This window comes from Vulpes vulpes, chromosome 13 (assembly GCF_048418805.1).
Source record: "Vulpes vulpes isolate BD-2025 chromosome 13, VulVul3, whole genome shotgun sequence".
In the NCBI taxonomy this organism is placed as follows: Eukaryota; Metazoa; Chordata; class Mammalia; order Carnivora; family Canidae; genus Vulpes; species Vulpes vulpes.
In genome coordinates, this window is record NC_132792.1 from 123,189,599 (window position 1) to 123,212,253 (window position 22,655).

At 39.5% G+C, this 22,655-nt stretch overlaps 1 protein-coding gene across 3 annotated transcripts in view; it reads left to right on the top strand.

Moving 5' to 3' along the window:
* Positions 1 to 22,655, top strand: part of SMYD3 (SET and MYND domain containing 3) — a 703,593-nt gene that overhangs the window by 10,014 nt on the left and 670,924 nt on the right. The window lies entirely within an intron of this gene.

Below are 22,655 nucleotides of genomic sequence, written 5' to 3' on the forward strand. Positions count from 1 at the left end.
TCTGGGGAATTGCACTTCATGCATCAAAGTTAGTGGGAGCTAGAGATAAACGTGTCAAGTTAAGTCATTTAGAGTGGCCCTTCTTGAAATTTTTAAAATTTTATTTTTTATTTTTAAAGATTTTATTTATTTATTCATGAGAGACACAGAGAGAGAGAGAGGCAGGGTTATAGGCAGAGGGAGAAGCAGGCTCCCTGCGGGGAGCCGGACGCGGGACTCGATCCTGGAACTCCAGGATCACACTCTTTGCCAAAGGCAGATACTTAACCGCTGAGCCACCCAGTCATTCCCCCTTCTTGATTTTTAATGTGTCGATAAATCACCTGAAGATTTTGTTCAAGGGTAGATTGTGATTCAGTAGGTCTGGGTTGGATGTGAGATTCTGCATTTCTAACAATCTAAAGCTGCTGGTTTGCTGATTACTACACAAGAGTAGCAAAGATTTAGGAAAGGGTTAAATGACGTAACAGCCCATTGTAAGAACTCAGTAAGCACTTATCAAATGGTTATTATGGCATTCTGAAATAGCTCTAAATATGAGGAAAAGGAACTACTAGATACTCCACATTTATAATCAAGTGTTAAGTTATTCCTAAGTACAAATATACTCATGTATCATAGGCTGCAATTTAGTTTTAGTATGATGTATGCAGAAAATATATGAAATTAGAACCTGGAGTTATCTTTATTTAAAGATTTTATTTATTTATTTGCGAGTACGAGCAGGGTAGGGGGGTGGTGGAAGAGGCAGAGGGAGAAACAGGCTCTCCACTAAGCAGGGAGCCAGACGTGGGGCTCGATCCCAGGACCCTGAGATCATGACCTGAGCCACCCAGGTACTCCAGAACCTGGAGTTATTTTTACCTTCAGACATACCATGATTTTGGTGTTTGTAGTTGTTACATGCTTCTCTAGCTACTTTGTTGAAAAAGTAACCTCTTCCCATTATAATTAAATTTTTTTTATACTTTAGAAATAACTTCAAATTTACAGAGAAGTTGCAAGAATAGGTATGGGACAAAAAAAATTTGATACCCTTTACCCAGATTAAGTTATTAATATTTGACATCATTTACACATGCTCTCCTCTCTGTCCTCCCTTAAGTCCTCTCTTTATCCACATATACACACTTTCTTCTTCCCGAATATGTAAGTTCCATATATCCTGGCCCTTTATCCTAAATACTTTAATGTGTATACCCAACAATTAGTAAAGTCATACATACCAAGTTCATTAAATGTAACATTACCATAATACTTTACTATATTTCAGTTCTGTCAAGTGACCCAAAAATGTTCTTCATAGCATTTTTGTCCCCCCTTTTGTTTTTATTTTTAAAGATTTTATTTATTAGCATGGGCAGGGGCACAGGGAGAGGGAGAAGCAGACTCTCCACTATGCAGGGAGCCCGATGCAGGGCTCTCTACCAGGACCCTGAGATCATGACCTGAGCCGAAAGCAGACGTTTAACCAACTGAGCCATTGGGGTCCCCTTTGTCCCCCATTTAATACAGGATCCAGTCTAGGGTCGAATATTGTACTTAATTATCTGGCTTTCTTTAATCTGGAACATTCTACTTTTCTTTGCCTATAACACTGACTTCCTTTTCTCTTCCTTTCTGTTTTAAGAACTTTCCTCATTTTAGGTTTATCTAATTTTTCTTCATGGTTAGATTCAGGTTATGTTTTCTCAGCTGTGATGCTACATGTATTGATGTATCCTCGGTATTGATGTATCCTCGGTATTTATTTGGAGATTCACAGTGCTTAGGTGCCTTTCATTGGTGGTGTTGTGATCACCCAGTCAAGCTGTTGTCTTGTTTTCCCATTGTGCACAGTCCTCTCCTCTCCCAACTAATAATCTGTGGGAAGACATTTTAAGACCATGGAAATATGCTGTTCATTGAAATTTCCCTCTAGGTTTAGAATCCATGGATGATTTTTTTTTAAGATTTTATTTATTTATTCATGAGAGAGAGAGAGATAGAGAGAAAGGCAGAGACATAGGCAGAAGGAGAAGCAGGCTCCATGCAGGGAGCCTGACGTGGGACTTGATCCTGGGTCTCCACGATCACGCCCTGGGCTGAAGGCGGCGCTAAACCACTGAGCCACCCAGGCTGCCCTCCATGGATGATTCTTGACTAAATCTTTGGTATGATATTTGCGAGATGTTTTTTTTCCAACTGCAGCGTTCCCCCCCACTTAGCAGTTAGCATTCAGCTCAGCATTCTACCATAAGCAAGAGCCCATCCTTCTTCCTCATTATTTGTGTATTTATTATTGATATTGGACTCATGAATTACCATTTTTCTTAGTAGCTTTTAACTAGTTATGTAATTATCTCTCGGTGCTCAGATTATCCCAGAATTTTTTAGGAGGAAAGATTTCAAGGTGGATTGTCTGTCCTGTGGCTTTTATTTTTTATTTTATTTATTTATTTTTAATTTTTTAAAAGATTTTATTTATTTATTCATGAGAGACACAGAGAGAGAGGCAGAGACACAGGCAAAGAGAAAAGCAGGCTCGATGCAGGGAGCCCGATATGGGACTTGATCCCAGGACTCCAGGATCACACTGTGGATATGAAGGCAGGTGCTCAACTGCTGAGCCACTCAGGCATTCCCCACCCGCCCCGGCCTTTTTTTTTTTTTTTTTTAAGAAAGCATTTCCTTACTTTCTTGCATAACAGATGTTCAGAGCTCATCCTGTAACTAGCCCATCCTAATCCTGGAATCAGTATTTCTCTGAGAATTCCTGGATTTTTTCAGTGAGGAATGGTATTAGACACCAAGTTCTGTTGCTAGGTGTGCTCACTAATACTGTGGTGTCTTTGCTCTTTGACCTTTGTAGTAGAGTTAGGAAGTATGCAGGTTCATGAAAATGTGCATACACATACATACGGGTATATATTTTATTTTATTTTTTTTTAAGATTTTATTTATATATTAGAGGCACAGAGAGAGAGGCAGAGACACAGGCAGAGGGAGAAGCAGGCTCCACGCAGGGAGCCCAACGTGGGACTTGATCCCAGGTCTCTAGGATCATGCCCTGGGCAGAAGGCGGTGCTAAACCGCTAAGCCACGGGGGCTGCCCCATGTATATATTTTAGAAATCATGAGTTCACACCAATACTTTTTAAAGATTTTATTTGAGAGAGCCCATTAGTAGGGGTAAAGGGAAGAGAGAAGCCCATTAGTAGGGGTAGAGGGAAAAGGAGAAGCAGGCTCCCTGCTGAGCAGGCTCAATCCCAGGACCCCAGGATCATGACCTGAGCTGAAGGGAGATGCTTAACTGACTGAACTACCCAGGTGCTCCCACACCAATACTTTCATGTTAGATTTGTCTCCTTAGGATTCTTGCCTTTCCTTGTTTTATAATTGTATATTTCTTCTGCTTTGGTTATAGTCTTACTGACAAGAGCATCAACTTATTTACTCATTTATTCAGTTCTGTATATCATCTAAAATTATTTAAGAATTGCTTCATCTCCATATTACAAAAAAAGTCCCTACTTATTAGTATAGAATTGGTTTGCAATGTCCCTTTCCCTGCTAGAAGACTAAGAGTGTATAGGTACATACTGTGGTTATTTTGTATTCTTTCTGTTTTTCCCTTCAGTGTATTTATTGGGTATTAATTGGCAATACAATTGAGTTCATATGTTTTAGATTTTCTTCCCCATTCTTGTTGATTTAATTTTGTAGTTTAAATATGTAGAATATTCACATGCTTCCAAAACTATAACTGTAAAAAAGAGAAGCGTCAGCTCCTCCCATCTTCATACTGTTCCCCATTCCCCCAGCCCCACCCCTTTACAGGTAGCTGTGTTCATCATTTTCTGGCTTATCTTTTCTCTCTCTTTTTTTGGTAAGGATAAGCACATATATGTGTTTTCTTACTTTCCATTGATACACAATGGAATACAGATACAGCACACTGTATCTCCTCTTTTGCACTTGTTTTCTTCACTTACAATATCTAGTGGATATGACTCCATATCATATTTGTAGAATCTTTTTTTTTTAAGATTTTATTTATTTAGTTGACAGAGCACAATTAGGCAGAGCAGCAGGCAGAGGGAGAGGGAGAAGCAGACTCCCCACTGAGGAGTGAGCCCGAAATGGTACTTGATTCCTAGGGTCCTGGGATCATAATCTGAGCCAAAGGCAGATGTCTAACCAACTCAACCACTCAGGCACCCCGAATCTTTCTTTTCTATGGCTCTATAATACTCTATTTTGTGTGTATACCATAGTTTCTAATTTCCTCCACTTGGCCATTTATGTAATTTCTAGCATTTTGCAATTGTCAATACTGTAATGAATAACCTGCCCTTATGTACTTGTGTTTTGTTGCAGATGTATATTCAGGGTAAATTCCTGGAAATGGTAATGCTAAGCCAGTGTCATTATCCCTGTGGAGTGGTACCTTTTTACATCTCTACTAGTGGTGTGTAAGAGTGCTTGTTTCCCTCAGGGTTGTATACTCAGTGTATTGTTAAGCTTTTGAATTTTTACCAATGTGATGATGAGAGGTGGTATCTTAGTATAGCTTTAAATTGCATTTTAGTTATATTATTAGTAAATAAAACATCTTTTTATTTATTTATTTTTCTACTTTATGTTTTAAGCTAGCTCTATGCCCAACATGGGGCTTGAACTCATGAGAGTTCAGTTGTATCTGAGATCGAATTGTATCTTCTACCAACTGAGCCAACCATGTGCCCCTGTTAAATACTTTTTCATATGTGTAAATGCCATATTTATATATTTTTGTGAATTGTATATATATTTTGACCATTTATCTATCGGATTTTTGGTCTTTTTCTATTTAAAATTTTTTTAAATTTATTTTTTAATTTTTTAAATTTTTTAAATTTTTTAAATTTATGATAGTCACACACACACAGAGAGGCAGAGACACAGGCAGAGGGAGAAGCAGGCTCCATGCACTGGGAGCCCGATGTGGGATTCGATCCCGGGTCTCCAGGATCGCACCCTGGGCCAAAGGCAGGCGCCAAACCGCTGCGCCACCCAGGGATCCCTTCCTATTTAAATTTTAAACATTTTTTGCGCATTAGCAGTATTAGTCTTTTATCTTTTTTTTTTTTTTTTTTTTTTTACAGATTTTCTATTTATTCATAAGAGACACAGAGAGAGAGAGGCAGAGACATAGGTAGGGGAGAAGCAGGCTCTTCACAGGGAGCCCCTTGTGGGAGTCAATCCCTGGACTGGGATCATGCCCTGAGCCAAAGGCAGATGCTCAACTGCTGAGCCACCCAGGTGTCCCTAGTCTTTTATCTTTGATAAATACTGGAAATATTTTCTCTTTGGTTGTTATTTAACTTTGATTATGATAGAGTGATTCATCCATGCTTTCTTTTAGAACTTGTATATTTTTTATCTTATTTTATTTTATTGATAGAACATGTGCTTGCTCTTGTACCTGTGGTGTGGGGGAGGGGCAGAGGGGGGAGAAAGACACTTAAGCTGACTCCCTGCTGATCTCAGGGCCTGTCCCTTGGTCTCACAACCCTGAGTTCTTGACCTGAGCTGAAATCATGAGTCAGGCACTTAACCAACTGAGTCACTCAGGCACCCCAAGAACTTGTATACTTTAAGTCTTTACATTTATTTATTTATTTATTTATTTATTTATTTATTTATTTATTTATTTATTTATTTAAAGATTTTATTTATTTATTCATGACAGACACAGAGAGAGAGGCAGAGACATAGGCAGAAGCAGGCTCCATGCGGGGAGCCCGACGTGGGACTTGATCCCAGGTCTCCGGGATCACACCCTAGGCTGAAGGCAGGCGCTAAACCACTGAGCCACCCAGGGTTCCCAAGTCTTTACATTTAGATCTCTGATTCATTTAGAATTTATGTGTGGTATAAAGTATGGATCTGATTTTTTTGTCTTTTTTTTTTTTTTTTAGGGAGAGAGGGAGTGAGGGTGGAGGGGCAGAGGGAGAGGGAGAGAGAATCTTATATAGGCTCCATGCCCAGCATAAAACTGGATGTGGGGCTCAGGCTCATGACCCTGAGATCACAACCTGAGCTGAAATCAAGTCGGATGCTTAACTGAATGAACCATGCAGGCACCCTGGTATAGATCTAATTTTATCTTTTTTTCCAAATGGCTATCTAGTCCTTTTACCATTTATTAAAAAGATTAGAGCAAATCAGTGGGACAAAACCAATGTTCATATTATAGGTCATATACTAATTGGCTCTAATGCTGGGCAGTCTACTCTGTTTCATTGGTCTGTCTGTATACTCAGGTACTTGTATCACACTGTTTAGTTTTAGAGAATTACAGAGAATTTAATATCTGGGAATACTCATGTCATCTTCAGATGTGTAATCTTGTTTCTTTTTCAATTTTTATGCCTGTCATTCATCGTTTTTTTTCAGGCAAATATACCTTGAATAATACCTCAAGAACAACGTTAAATAGCAGTGGATGTAGTGAGCATTCTTATATTTTTCCTGGCCTCCCTGGGGCTTACTTATTAAGATTTTGGATTTAGGACTGAGGGACATAGATTTTATCATGTTAAGGAAGTGTGTCCACCCATTTCTGTTGTCTTAAGAGTTTTTATTTTATTATTATTTTTTTAATTTTTTTTTATTATTTATTTATGATAGTCATATATATATAGAGAGAGGCAGAGACAAGGCAGAGACAAGGCAGAGATAAAGGCAGAGGGAGAAGCAGGCTCCATGCACCAGGAGCCCGACGTGGGATTCGATCCCGGGTCTCCAGGATCGCGCCCTGGGCCAAAGGCAGGCGCCAAACCGCTGCACCACCCAGGGATCCCTGTCTTAAGAGTTTTTAATTAAGAACGTGTTGAATTCTGCCAAAGACATTTTCATCATCTGTGGAGAGTCATGATTTTTTTTCCTGCTAGACTTATAAATATGCTGCTATAAATTTACTTTAGAGAGACTATAGAACCAACTTATATATGTAAGTCTTCTTATATTTCAGGCTTTCTTGCTTAGGTAAAGAGCATTATTAAAATAAAACTTTTAGTGTGAAATTTTAATCAGTGGAGTGTTTATGCAAATGATTTCCTCTACCCTAGTCTTGTCTAAAATTTTTAACAGTTTATTTATTTTTAAAAAGATTTTATTTATTTATTCATGAAAGATAGAGAGAGAGAGAGAGAGAGAGAGAGGCAGAGACACAGGCAGAGGGAGAAGCAGGCTTCATGCAGGGAGCCTGACTTGAGACTTGATCCTGGGTCTCCAGGATCATGCCCTGGGCTAAAGGTGGTGCTAAACTGCTGAGCCACCAAGGCTGCCATTTTTTTTTTTTTAAGGTTTTATTTATTTATTCATGAGAGACACAGAGAGAGACAGGAGACAGAATTTTTAACAGTCTAACCAAATAAAGGTGAAGATCTTAATTTAAGATGCTAATAGAATCATGGGATAGAATGTTTGAGTTGGATTCTATCTCAATCTAATCTGTAACCTTTGGTCAAGAATAGTCAATGAATACTTAAATGTTGGCAAAAGTATCATCAAAAATAGATATTTACAGGGGCACCGGGGTGCTCAGTTGGTTATGCATTAGCCTTGGGGTCAGGTCATGATCTCAGGCTCCTAGGATCGAACTCTGCATTGGGCTACCTGCATAGTGGGGAGTCTGCTTCTCCCTCTGCCCTTTACCCTGCTCAAGTTTTCTTTCTCTGGCACACTGTCTTTCTCAAATAAATAAAATCTTAAAAAAAAGAGAAATAGATGTTCACAGAATTTTAATAGTTCCCTTACTAGATACTTAATTACAAGGGAAAAAATATAGTAACTTTACAGTGGAAAAACTTGGCCGGCATCACTTTAACCAGGTGATCAGAATTAATAACACTAATAATATGACATTGACATCATATACTTCTGATATGCACTGAGCAGGGCACGGCATCACTTCTCTGATGCATAGATATTAAAAGTGTAACCTTAATTTAATCATGAGGAAACATCAGAGGATACCAAATGGAGGGATAGTATACACTAACTAGGCAGTAGTACACTGTAAATGAATCTAGGTGTTGAATGATGGACTGAAGAAGATATTCCAGATTAAAGGACATCAAGGGAGCATGAAAACTAAAGCATGCAAAGTATGCCCCTGGATTAAAAATTGGGACATAAGTGGGACAATTGATGAATATGAATAAGGTTTATAGATTAGATAACAGTACTGAATCAATGTTAATTTGTTTTGCAATTAATACATTTATTAGATATGTTGAAGACTATATACTTTGCAGAGTTTTCATATTCTTGAGTAATCAAGGACTCTTAAAAAATGTACCTTATATTAGACCATAAAGTAAGTTTCAACAAATCTCAAGTAATAGCAGGTATGTTCTCTGATTGCAGTGCAATAAAATTAGAAATTATTAGAATCAGTTGTTAATTTTTTGATTTTGGTAATTGTTCTTTGATTATGTAAGATGTAAGCATCATATGATGTCCTTGTGAAGGACAAATGGAATTCTTTATTCTTTATTGCAATTTTTGTTATCAGTCTGAAATTATTTCAAAATGAGAAGTTAAAAAACAAAAACAATCAAAGGTTTTATCTTTTTGAGGTAGATAGTGAGTGAGGTGACATACTGGGATTTACTTTAAAGTCATATAGTTGATTTAAAAAAAGGTAATGTATTTGGGAGGTATTGGTGAGGGTATAGGTTATATAAGATTATGTGTTGATAATTTTTGAAGCTGGCTGATGAATATGTGGGGTTCCATTATACTATTCTCTCTACTTTTGAGAATGTTTCCCACTTGCTATGATAAAAGTAAAAGGAGAGGAAAGATAAGAGAACTGTCCTCAGGTGTCTGGTCATTTTTGATTAGTCATATCAAAGAAAGAGGCACTGAAAAGTTTTAGGTTGAAAAAACTCTGGGTGTTCAGATTCTTGCCCAGTGGGTGTCTATATATTTGGTCATTTGGTGTCTCCCAGCTGTCAGGACTCCCAGACTGGTCAGTTTTTCTAGAAAGGGGTTTTATCAATTTAGGGTTTCATTGGAGAAGGAGAATCACTGAATGGCCAAGGAATAAGGATTACAGAGGTTAGACCTTATATAATTGTGGGAACTGGTAAAAATGTTGTTGCCTCTGAATTGTGGTGGCCCTAAAAAGTCAGTGGAGCTGGCAGAAAGAAGCCGGATGTCAACTTGGGGGAAGCAAAAAACACATGGCAATCCAGCTGGAACTATTGATGACAACTTGAAACCTGTGTGTATGTGTTACTGCTTACCCCTCAGTGACGCTGACAGTCTGCAGAAATTGCTAATGCTCTGCCACAGAACTGTTCATGTACTGAGCCCCACAACTTGGAGAAGGTTCAGGAAGAGATACCATGGGAGATGGAGGAGCAGAGGGCCTGGCTGTGTCCCAGACCAACAAGGCAAGTCATTAGGTAGTGATAGTGTACACAAGCTGCAACAGTACGTGGTACCCTACACAAACCCTACACACCCTACAGAAGATGATGGTTGCTTCACTTCTGCATTATAAATCTCACACATCTTTTTTGGCCAACCTTAACCTAGAGTCACACAGAGAGGAAATTTTGGGAATTGTACTTCCAGCTTGCTATGTCAATATACTACAGAAGCTGCCACAGTTCATCCCCTGTCAAACATGCATATCTATTTAACCATCCTTAACCATTCCTGGTTGATAACAGCAAGTTCATTCACCTAACTGTCCTGCGCACAACTGAAAACACACTGTCATTCTCCAAGATCCATCTGTCTACTACATTGGCCAACAAGTTAAATGAAGTTGTGGGAGGCAATCACCACCTTTTCATCTCTCACATCATTGATGGTTGCATTAAGTCCTCCAGAAATGCAGTATTGGTTTTGGTTTACTGTTTAGGTAAGTAAAGGCAGTTCTAATGGCTTTCACATGGACTTTTATACCATACTAGTCATTATTGTATAGGTAAGGGAATAAGAGGGGAATTTTTTTAAAAGCTTTTATTTATTTTTACAGATTTATTTATTTATTTTAGAGAGAGAGAATTTCAAGCAGACTTCATGCTGAGTACTGAGCCTCAGTACTGTGGGGCTTGATCCTATGACTCTGAGATCATGACCTGAGCCAAAATCAAGAGTCAGATACTTGAGATCCCTGGGTGGTGCAGCAGTTTGGCGCCTGCCTTTGGCCCAGGGTGTGAGATCCTGAGACCCGGGATCGAGTCCCACATCGGGCTCCCGGTGCACGGAGCCTGCTTCTCCCTCTGCCTGTGTCTCTGCCTCTCTCTCTCTCTCTCTTTCTCTCTCTATCTCTCTGTGACTATCATAAAAAAAATAAAAAAAAAGAGACACCTAACTGAGCAACCCAGGTGCCCCTATTTATTTATTTTAGGGAGAGTGAGAGCGAGTGCATGCAAGTGAGGGGAGGGGCAGAATGGGAGGGAGAGAGAGAGAATCCCAAGCAGACTCCACATTGAGCGTGGAGTCCAGAGGTTGTGCTCCATCTCACTACCCTGAGATCATGACCTGAGCTGAAATCAAGTTGGATGCCCAACTGACTGAACCACCCAGGCACTGCAAGAGAAGGAATTCTGATAGTTAAGGATATTTGTTCCAACTGTATTCTGAAACTGGAGAATCTAATACAAGGTGGATTTAGGATCTGTTGCGCCCACTATGAGATAAATCTGAGCCCAATTTGTATTGATCCTCTGACTTCCTATAAGCTGCTATTCCTGAAAGTTTGGCCCAAAATGGTACTTTGAGTGTCCAGTAAACCTCCCAAAGTCTGGTTATGTCCTCTTCCCCAGTACAAAATCATCCTTATTAAGTGGCTGTTGATCTCTCTTGGGAAACCTAGTGGAAAATGTACAGTATCCATATTTGGCTCTGTGGTAGAATTCTTTAAGGAGATTTGACCTTCCCTTAATTCCAGAGACTCCCGGTCTGGGAAATGTCTCAAATCTGGGAGTTGGTAGAGGGGTCACAACTTAATTTTTTTGGTGATTTAAGTCATACTTCTGTTTACTAGATTTAGAGTTTTTCCACCTACACTAATCAAAACTTTATTAGTTTACTCATCTATTTCAGTTCTAGAGATGCTGATTTCTTAGTGTCAGAGATCTCTGCAGTTCAACGCTTTCTGGTTACTGTTTTGGCTGCCATTATGGTATTCATTCCCACCTTGTCTTTGGTGATGAAGTACTGCCCTGCTGCCATAGGATCCCATCATTTCCTGCTCAATTTAGGGAGCCCAGGTTGATGGCAGGAGTTACCATTTTTATTCCTGGTCTATGAAGGCTAGCTATCACCAAGCTTTTATTTTATTTTATTTTATTTTATTTTATTTTATTATTATTATTATTATTATTTTTTATCACCAAGCTTTTAAAGGGGTTCAGGGTTCCTCTCACGAATATATTTCTCTTAGCTTGGTGAATGGAATGTTTTCTGGATCCTCCCAGGGACATGGTTAAGGGTAAGCACATCTTACATGTTAAGTCCACTCAGCATTCTGACCTCCTTAGGCCATCAGGAAGATTTCAGTACCCAAAGAAGTTCTGTCATTTCACCTTTATTTAGGACCAGCTTTCAGTAAACCAACCAAGCACACTCTTCGTAATTCCCCATGCTTGAGCCAACCTGTTGAATCCACAATTTCTGCTTAGGGCACCATAGCAATAAATTCAGCTTAATCCAGCATTATCTTCCACCTCAGTCCAACACTTCAACACTCTTAGGATCTTTTCCCATATGTGTTCCTCAAGTTTTTGTGGATATAAATTGGCAGAATCTTGCAATTCTTTTGTGTGTAATGAATCTCCTAATGGGTTGCCCCCCCGCCCCCGTTTTTAAAAAGATTTTTTTCATTTACCTCAGAAAGACAACAGGCAGGAGCAGGGGGGCAGGGCAAAGGGAGAGGGAGGGGCAGACTCCACACAGAACAGGGAGCCCAATGCATGCTTCGTCTCAAGACTGAGATCGTGACGTGAACTGAAGGCAGATGCTTAACCAACCAAGCCACTCAGGCACCCTGCACTTTTTTTTTTTTTTTAAGATTGATTTATTAGAGCACATGCACAAGTGGGGGTTGGGGAGCAGAGGGAGAGGGAAGATTATCAGGCAGACTCCCTGCTGAGGGTGGAGCCTGATGTGGGCTCAATCTCACAACCCTGAGATCATGACCTGAGCTGTCATCAAGAGTCAGATGCTTAACTGACTGAGCCACACAGGTGTACTAGTGGGTTGTTTTTAGCTTTATCCTTTGGGGTCTCCTGGGACTTGAGTCTGTTCATAGATCTAAAGCACTGAGAGATGGTGAAGGTAGTTCCATAGGAGGTCAGTGGTCCTTCACAGGGCACTTACCATAGGGGGAGACCATTGCAGGTTATTCAGGCAAAGGGAGACCGTTGTCAAGTGTTTTTTCTGGGAAAGGGAATTCAACAGAGCTTAGGAGCTCAAGGCATCAAGTTTCATGAGTTTGTGTCCCAAATTTAGGGTTCCACTCCCTACCAGTCGGTTTCCTAATTTTATGTAAGAGTTAAAATTTGTGAGTTTGGAAATTCAGTTTACATTGTCATCAGTTCTTGCTATACCACATGTGTTCTGTGGATCAGGAGCATCATTATCAATGGGAACTTGTTCGCATTGCAGAGTTTTGTGCTGCACCACAGACTTATTGAATCAACATATTTTGCTGTGTATAATTTCAGGGTGTCTGTGTAACTTGTGTATTTACATTAAACATGAATGGATTTCTGTAAGTACTAAAGTTCTCAGCAGTCTAGTTACTTGATAAATATTTCATTTGAATTTTTTGGATGCTATGATTTGGTTTCATATTTAATTCTGTATATGCTACATCTGAAATTTTTGTGGAGCAAGTTTTAGATGATTTCTCCTTTCCATCTGGGAGTTCCCTACTTAGACTTGAAATTAGGTGTGATGCTCCCTCTGGTGGACAATGGGGTTAAAACAGGCATTTTTCAGTGTAGTGACTTTTCAGCTATTGAAACTTAATATCCCTGAGTAATCATCTTCATGAATGTCCTTTCCAAACTGTTCTCAACCTCTGATGTTTACCATAGCTTTTACTTTGAATATGATACAGAAAAACAGTTTTGTCATAAATGACTATAGAAAACTCACCATAATGAAAAAACATTGGGCAAATTTATTATAATAGTGCCTTATTAATAATGACCATGTTATTCTTTAAAAGCAAAAACTCATGTATGACACTAGTAGTCAATTGAATTTGTGATGATCTAGGAGAGAATTGTGCCTATCGATCTATATTTACAATCGGATTTATTACTACAAAATATTTTGTGCAATGAAAACCCCCCTCCGATTTTGTTGTAATTTTTACTTGCTAGTATGAAAATAATAAATGTGATTGTGTGGAATAACCTTGTCTATTCTGTCTTGTTTTAATCTTAGGACTCAAATGGTTGCTTCCCCCACAACACAGCTATATTTCTGAACAGTTCCTGAAAAGGTTATCACATAACGCATGTGATAAACATCTTAGTTTATTTTAAAAGTAAAAATGGGGGGTGGGAGGAGGCCCTGGGTAGCATAGTTGGTTAAGCATCAGATTAAAAAAAAAAACCTATTTATTCATGAGAGTCACAGAGAGAGAGAGAGAAAGGCAGAGACATAGGCAGAGGGAGAAGCAGGCTCCCCAAGGGGAAGCCCAGTTTGGGACTGGATCCCAGGACCCCTGGATCACGACCTGAGCCAAAGGCAGGCACTCAACCACTGAGCCACCCAGGTGCCCTAAGCATCAGATTCTTGATTTCCACTCAGGTCTTGTGATTTTGGGCCCTGCTTTGGGCTCTGTGCTGGGTGTGGAGCCAATCAATCAATCAACCATTTTAACAAAGTTATTTACTTGTTTACAGTAAAATAAAATATTTTAAAAGTTGACTTGCTGCCATTTTATTTCATACATTGCCTATTTGTAATTTTAAACACTTAAGAGTATATTTCTTGGTTAATACTGATTTTTAAAAAGATTTTATTTATTTGCGAGAGAGCCAGAGAGCATGAGCTGTTTTTTTTAAATTGTTTTGGTTTTGTTGTTAGTCTTTGAGGCAAAAAATTTTTTTATAAAGATTTTATTTTTTTATTCATGAGAGACACAGAGAGAGGCAGAGACACAGGCTGACAGAGAAGCAGGCTCCTCAAGAAAAAATAAGGGGGGGAGTTTGAGCAATAGATTTGACCACAAAAATAAAAAAAAAACATCTGTTTGTCAAAGAACTGATTTATAACTGAGAAATCAAGAAACTAAGGAAAATATTTGCAAAATAAAAAGGCACATATCCTTAATACATAGAAATCATTTATAACTTAAGAGAAAGAAGCTTACTTATGAAATACTCCATGCTTTCTGGGAATTTTTTCCCTCTTTGTGCATAGTTCTGATCTTTAGATTTTTAGAACCTGGGAGAGATTCTCCTGATTCATTGGTTCTCAACATTGGCTACACATTGGAAGCACCTGGGGAGCGTTAAAAAATACTGGTGCATGGTTCCCACCCTAGAGATCTGATTTAATTGGTTTAGAGTGTACTTGAACGTGGAAATTTTAAAAGCTCCCCAGGTTATTATAATGTGCAGTCTGGTTTGACAATGGCTATCTTTCATTTTCATATTAATTGACTCCCTTCTTTATATTCAAGGGCTAAGGTGAAATTGCCACAGCTGGGTTCATTCAGGCTACTCAGGGTATCCATAAATAATTCTTCATGTTGAATTTCAAACTGGACATTCATATTAGCATGTTCTGTTCATATTTAAATGATTGTCATATATAAGGCAAGAACATATTAAATTGAAAATTTTTAAAAATTTTTATTTATTTATGATAGTCACACAGAGAGAGAGAGAGGCAGAGACATAGGCAGAGGGAGAAGCAGGCTCCATGCACTGGGAGCCCGACGTGGGATTCGATCCTGGGTCTCCAGGATCACGCCCTGGGCCAAAGGCAGGCGCTAAACCGCTGCGCCACCCAGGGATCCCTTAAATTGAATTTTTAATTGGAATTGGTTATGTTTCTTACAAATAAATTTGATGAGTATATCAGAATTTAATTCTTACTAGCATTTTTCAGTTACCCTGTTTACCTTTCATTAGGAAGTAGATGTTAATTGGAAAGATTTATTATTATACAGGTGATCAAGAAAAGAATGCTTAGATATTTAGGTAAAGGTTTCCCTGGGCAATTTTAAGTTTTTTAATGAATAATATTTAGATACTTTAGGTGCTGAAAACATAACTACCTTACAGAAGGTGGTCTATCAATCAGGTGGGTTTTACTTTTTGTTAAATAATTTACTTGCAAAATTTGGAAAAATATCCAGATTTTTGGACCATGTCTTTAAACTCTACAGGTAAGGCTGATGCATAACCTGAGTAGTGAACCTTTGGGAAAGACAAAAAAACCAAACAGGATAGTAGTGAAAATCAGTGGCACAGGTAATGACTCTAGGTGGTAGCTAAGGGGGAAATGCATATAGATTCTTTGGTAGACCATTTGACTGTATTGGAGTGTCATTTGTATAGAAGATTATAGGGGATAAGGTTGGAATAGATTGTGGAATACAGAGGCCTGACGATCAGGCTAAAGAATGTGAACTTCAGTCGTGCTTGGGCAGCTCAGTTGGTAAAGTGTCTGCCTTTGGCTCAGGTCATGATCTCCGGGTCCTGGGATTGAGCCCCATGTGGGGCTCCCTGCTCAGTGGAGAGTCTGCTTCTCCCTCTGCCTCTCCTCCTGCTCCTGCTCTTTCTCTCTCAAATAAATAAATAAAAATCTATAAAAAGAATGTGAACTTTGTTTTGTAGGCATTGAGGAGCCCATAGAGATTTTTGAGTAGCAGTACGAAGTGCACAGAATTCTAGAAGATTAGTGTAGCAGTACTGATTTTGTGAACGTGCGTGAGAGGAAAGATGCAGAAAGACTGAAGATGAGGATTCCAGTTAAGATTAAGAGAAAATTTGCTTTATTCTAGGTATGAAGAATGAAGGCCTGAGTTAGGAGGTGGTGGCAGCCCAAAAAGAAGATAGGTCCTTTGAGAGAAGAGTTGATCCAATTCATTGAATGATTATGAGGTGAGGAAGGAGTGAAGGATGAGTGTAGGGTTTTGAGCTCGAATTGTTGGTATAATGATGATACTACTGCTGTTTGAAGTCATAGGTATGGGTAGCAAGTTGCACAGCTAGAGATAGGCACTGGTCAGGACCCAGTGAAGGAAAATCAGGTCTCAGGATTGGGAGCCAGAGCAAGATTTTAATTGTCAGTATTTCCCCCTTTTTTGGCCTAGTTTTTACTGTGTTGGTGAGTAGGGTAATTTCATCTGTTTAGCCTCAGTTTTACCTGTTTTCAAAGTGTGCTTGAAATGAAGGGACTGATTGATTCCTGGCATCCTTGTTAACCTTTTCTAGAGTTCTTGAAACATATCTGTATTTCCTCTTTCTCTTTTTTTGGAACAGTTTTATTGAGATATAATTCATATATCATGCCGATCACTCACTCGAAGTTACACAAAATAACATAAAATTTGGTATTTATCCATTTTTAAATGTATCACTCAGTGGCATTAAGTACATCAAAGTGTTATGCAGCTGGGGCACCTGGGTGGGTCAGTTGGTTGAAGCATCTGCTTTTGGCTCAGGTCATGATTTCAGGGCCCTGGGATCGAGCCCCATATCTGGTTCTCTGCTCAGCAGGGAGCCTGCTTCTCCCTCTGCCTCTGCCTGCTGCTCCCCCTGCTTGTGTGCTCTCTGTCAAATAAATAGATAACATCATAAACCCCAATAAAATGTTATGCAGCCATTACCACAATTTTAGAACGTTTTCATCATCATCCAAAGAAACCACCCTGTACCTCAAGGCTATCTTCTGCTTTAGAGGAAAACGTTAGGGTTAAACCCTTGAATTTAGGCTCTTTACCACCTCTCTTGTAACTAGTTGAATTCACAGCCCGCTGGAAATCGCTTCTAGTTCAAATCAGTCCATGCCATCTTGACCACTAGATGGTAGTGTGGGACCACCACTGGAAAAGTCCCAGTGGTGGTGGTGGTGGTGGTGGTGGTGGTGGTAGTAATGCACGTTAATTTGTACAGTATTAAAACAGTTGTCTGTGATTACCTATCTGTGGTAGTATGTGTAGTTTGTTCCACAGGCAGCCTCAGAGGATTTAAAATCTTCCATGTGTAGATTTTGCTAATGCCGAATGCTCTTTACCAGTTGACCATGTTTGCCAGTCATTGAAACCTGTCTGGTTTGTTTGTCGTTTGTTAAATGCAGACTCTTAACATTTTCATTGTTCTCACCGTACCTGGGAATTCTGTTCAGTCTTCAAGCCAATATTTTCATTTCTGATTTTTGCTGGATAGTTCCTTAGGTCTCTTTTCATTCTTACCATTGTGTTTCCTTCTGCTTCCCAGCCCTGAGCCATTGATGTTCTCTAAGATAATGATTCTCAACTCTGGCTGACTTAATTACCTGAGGAGCTTTTTAAAATCCTGATGCCCAGGATACCCTCAAGATCTATTAAACCAGAATCTTTGTAGGTGGGACCCATACACATCATTATTTTTTAATCTCTAAATTATCTTCCAGGTATTTTTCTGTCTTTATCTTTTAAAAATCTTCCTTTATGTGTAAAAAATGAGCTAATTCAACCAGGTCTACTCTAAGTTCATGATGTTTTAGTCTGATGTCTCTATTCGCCCAAGTGGTGCAGGAGTCAACCTTTTTTCCCCCTCTTTTGTAATCTCTTACTAGTTCTTTTCATTCTTTCTTGGAAATGTCTCGTTCTTTGCTCCATTCCCACTGCTAGCAGCCTAGGGTAGAGGCTTCCATCTCTGTCATTGCTGTCCAGCCAGGGATACCAGGAACATAGTTGTAGTTGAACAAAGTTGGGTTTATTAACTGTGGGGAATTATGGGGGTATTTTAGAGGCTGTTAGAAGGGATTTATTATAGGATTTGGCTTGTGAGGGGATTTGGGGGAGGGATCAAGGAAGTAGGATCTCACTCTGGATTGGATGCCATCACAAAGTGGGTGTAATTCCATTATTGAGGATCTTAATAAATCCTACTAGAAGACAGGAGTGAAATGAGGCTACAGCTGTGATTGGTAAAGCAGTAGCTATCACTTGTAGTCACCAGATTGGGGGATCATTTTTGTGGCTTGGACAATGTTCACATTTTGTCCATGTTCAGACATGATTCCAGAGAGGTCCTGTTTTTGTCTTGATCCATCCTGGCCAAAGAGTGGTTTTGTCTGACATTGATGCTCTGTGAAATCATTTGTAGTCATCAGCAGAATGGTAGTGCCTAGCTGTGAGTGACAGTGCCTGGCAGCAGCGGAGCATAGCTATAGTGCCAGGCCAGCTCTGGCAGGTCAGGACAGCTCATTCCTAGGGCCCTAAGAAAGGGCTTATACCATCTTGGTATAAATCTTCCCTACTTCTGTCTGCTTTGTGAAGTACTGTTTAGTCTTCCTTAAATATCCCTTTACCAACTGGCTCATCTCATCAAATGTGAATAATGGTTCTTTCTAGTTTGGCCTGACTCTGGCCAACCCTGACTCCCCTCTTTGGTCCTTTTCTTGTGTTATTTCTGCTCATTTTGTGAGTTGGGCTAAGCTGCCTAACTGCTCTGAACTTTGTTTTCTTCATCTTTTTTTTTGTTTTGTTTTTTAGATTTATTTATCTCTAATAAATCTCTCTAAGCAGGGGGAAGAGGAGAGGCAGAGGCAGGAGGGATTTGAGAGAATCGCAAACACATGCCATACTCCTTGAGGAACCCGTCGAGGGGCTCAGTCTCACAAATCTGAAATCATGATCTGAGCAGAAACCAAAAGTTGGTTGTGTAACCTACTGAGCCACTCAGACGCCTCTGAACTTGATTTTCTTCATCTTGAACCCTGTCTCTTAGGGTTATTCTTAAAATTAAAAGAAGTAACAAAAGTGAAAGTATTTGGTATATAATGGACACTCATACTTCATGAATGTTCTTTTTTTGTTTTACTTGTCATTGATTTCCTTCATTGATTTGTGGCATTAGGTAATATTACATAATTTAGCTCTTCATTTGGTCTTTTTTTTTTTAAGATTTTATTTATTTATTCATGAGAGACACACAGAGAGAGGAAGAGACATAGGCAGAGGGAGAAACAGGCTCCCTGCAAGAAGCCCAGTGTAGGACTCGATCCCCGACCCTGGAATCACAACCTGAGCCGGAGGCAGACGCTCAACTGCTGAGCCACCTAGGTGTCCCTCCTTTGTTTATTATTAGGTTTTGTCAGTTATTTCCCTTCTGGTTTTAGCTTCCTTGAGGACAGGGACCTAGTCTTATTTTTCTATGTGTTTCCAGAGCCTAGCACAGTACTGAGCATACATGCAGACCAATAAATATCTTTGTGACTGAGATTTGCAGGATTATCAGAGCACTGTGTTTTATTTATTTATTTATTTATTTATTTATTTATTTATTTATTTATGATAGTCACAGAGAGAGAGAGAGAGAGAGAGGCAGAGACCTAGGCAGAGGAAGAAGCAGGCTCCATGCACCGGGAGCCCAACGTGGGATTCGATCCCAGGTCTCCAGGATCGCGCCCTGGGCCAAAGGCAGGCGCTAAACCGCTGCGCCACCCAGGGATCCCCCAGAGCACTGTGTTTACAGACGACATCTGAGATATGTTCCTGATACTTTCTGAAACTTTCTCATTCCTTTAATTACTACTCTTGGTCAGTTTGTACTTACTACTGGTTAGGAGAGTTTGGGCCACAGGCTGAATTCTTGGTATCAAAATGGTAATTCCATGTGGTTACCTAAACATTTATATCAAAATAAATATTTATAGATGAGTATTTAATTCACCTATTAAAATGCCTTAAAGCTCAAAGATTGTCGGTTTCAAGCATAGTATAAGTTCATACCAGTGTGCTTTTATTCTCTGCCCACATACAGCCAACCACACACAGAGGTGAGTTGCATTTTAAATGTTATTTAAACAGTTATTTGTAATTTTTCTTTTTTTAAAAGATTTTATTTATTCATGAGAGAGAGAGAGAGAGAGAGAGAGGCAGAGACACAGGCAGAGGGAGAAGCAGGCTCCATGCAGGGAACCCGACCTGAGACTCGATCCTGGGTCTCCAGGATCACACCCTGGGCTGAAGGCGGCGCTAAACCGCTGAGCCACCCGGGCTCCCCTGTCATTTTTCATATTGGCCTTTTCTCTGTATCTTTGAGTGACAGAAGATAAACTCTCTGATCTACTGTTATTTTTATTTTTTTTTAATGATTTTTAGGATGCCGGCCTCATCTAGTTCCTCTAAAACTGCTGTCTGATAAACGAAATTTCTCTTTGGTTCCTTTTCTTTCTCTTTAGTTGTTTAATCTTCACCATCTTAATCCCTGGGCTTCTTTTTCCTCATTCATGAAACAAGGATACACTCTTCCTCATGGTTTCACAGGATTAGATGAAAGAACAAATGAAAGTACCAGGATACGACCTCTCAAAACAATGCCCGTCACTCACCTGCATCAGGATTAGCTGGGGCGAGGCCTATTAAAATCTGTGTTCCTGTGTCTTTCCTCAGAATATCTACCGTTTTAGGTGCAGGAATCTGCATTCATACCAGACTTCCTGGGTGATGCTGGTACCCACAAAATTTTGAGACCTGCTTACCTGCAAGACAGAGACAGGTTCCTTTTGGATCTGTTTTTTGCCTACTTTAATTGTTGTGTTGGTGCTAAAGTCTGAAAACACTTGGGCTGAAACAATAGTCCTTGAATGTGAATATTTGCAGCAATTCTCAGTAATAGCCTGATCAAAGTCTTTAGGTTTTGTTTGTTTGTTTGTTTTGAGCTTAGCTCAGATTTTTTTCTTAGCAAACTTCACTTTCTTCGGTCTTAACTTTGCTTTTTGACTAAATTTCCTGAATTTGACCCTTTTATGTAAGAGACATAAAGCAAGACCTTTCTTTTGTTGGTTTCAGTCAAGATATACAACTCAAACCATCAGATAATTCTCCATTTTAAAATGCACAGGCCGATTTTGAATGAAATTTTCTGTGTAATAACTATCTTTAATCATTAATTTATCAGTCACAGATCAAATAAAGTGATTTAAGTGTAATTTGGATCCCAGCCCTTTAATGAGCAGTGTACTTGTAGAAGATGGATTTATTGAGAGGTCAAGGATGTAGCTACTATGCACAGGACATGGTAAAAAGGCAAATAAGTGGAACCTAAGTTAGAAACTGAGCATGGTTTTCCACTGTAAACTGATACCTCCTGTAATTATTTTCCTTCTATTTTGGGGCATTTCCTTTTTTTTTTTTTCCTTTTTCCTTTTCTTTCTGTAAAGGAACAAGTTATTCAGTTATTCCCTGTTTGGTTAGAGCAGAGCTCTCTCTTCTTTTTTTTTTTTTTTTTTTTTAAGATTTTATTTATTTATTCATGAGACACACACACACACACACACACACACACACACACACACACAGGCAGATACATAGGCAGAGAGAGAAGCAGGCTCCATGCTGGGAGCTCGATGTGGGACTCCATCCCGGGACTCCAGGATCAGGCCCTGGGCCAAAGGCAAGCACTAAACCGCTGAGCCACCCAGGCGCCCCTATCATCTCCTCCTCCTCCTCCTCCTCCTCCTCCTCCTCCTCTTCTTCTTCTTTTTTTTTAAAGATTTACTTATTTATTTATGATAGAGAGAGAGGCAGAGACACAGGAAGAGGGAGAAGCAGGCTCCATGCCGGGAGCCTGACGTGGGACTCGATCCCGGGACTCCAGGATTGTGTCCTGGGCCAAAGGCAGGCGCTAAACCGCTGAGCCACCCAGGGATCCCTTTTTTTTTTTTTTTAAAGATTTTATTTATTCATGAGAGACACAGAGGGAGGGAGGGGGAGAGAGAGAGAGAGAGAGAGAGAGAGAGAGAGAGAGAGAGGCAGAGGCAGAGACACAGGCAGAGGGAGAAGCAGGCTTCACACAGGGAGCCCGACGTGGGACTCAATCCCGGGTCTCCAGGATCAGGCCCTCGGCTGAAAGCGATGCTAAACCACTGAGTCACCCGGCTGCCCATAGCTTATATCTTTTATCTCACTTACTACATTGTATTTTAATTAGTTATTTGAACAATACTTATTAAATATTTTTCTATCATCCTTGGAAGCTCTGGATGCAGGAACTGTGTTTTGTACTGCCACCAATATATACCAATTCTGACTGTTCTTCCCTAATGTAAATTGAATCTGTCAATACAGTTGTAAGCCATATTTCCTTCATTTTTCTATTAGTACAAGTGGATAATTTTATTTATTTTGTTATCTTGGATACTGATTGATCCCCTGTCTTCCTTACAGGTCCAGTAGCCATCCTTTTAAAATAGTGTTATGCTGTATACTCCTCTAAATCTGTTCTCCTTTCTTTAAATGTTATAGTTTGGAGAATTGCAGCATTGCTTTGTCTCTAAGGCTGTAATCATTGATGAAAATGAGGATGTGTGAACTTTTTTTGTTGGGGGGGAGATTACCTTTTTTTGAGATTATTTTTATTTTTATTTTTAAAAAAATATTTTTATTTATTTATTCACGAGAGACACAGAGAGAGGCAGAG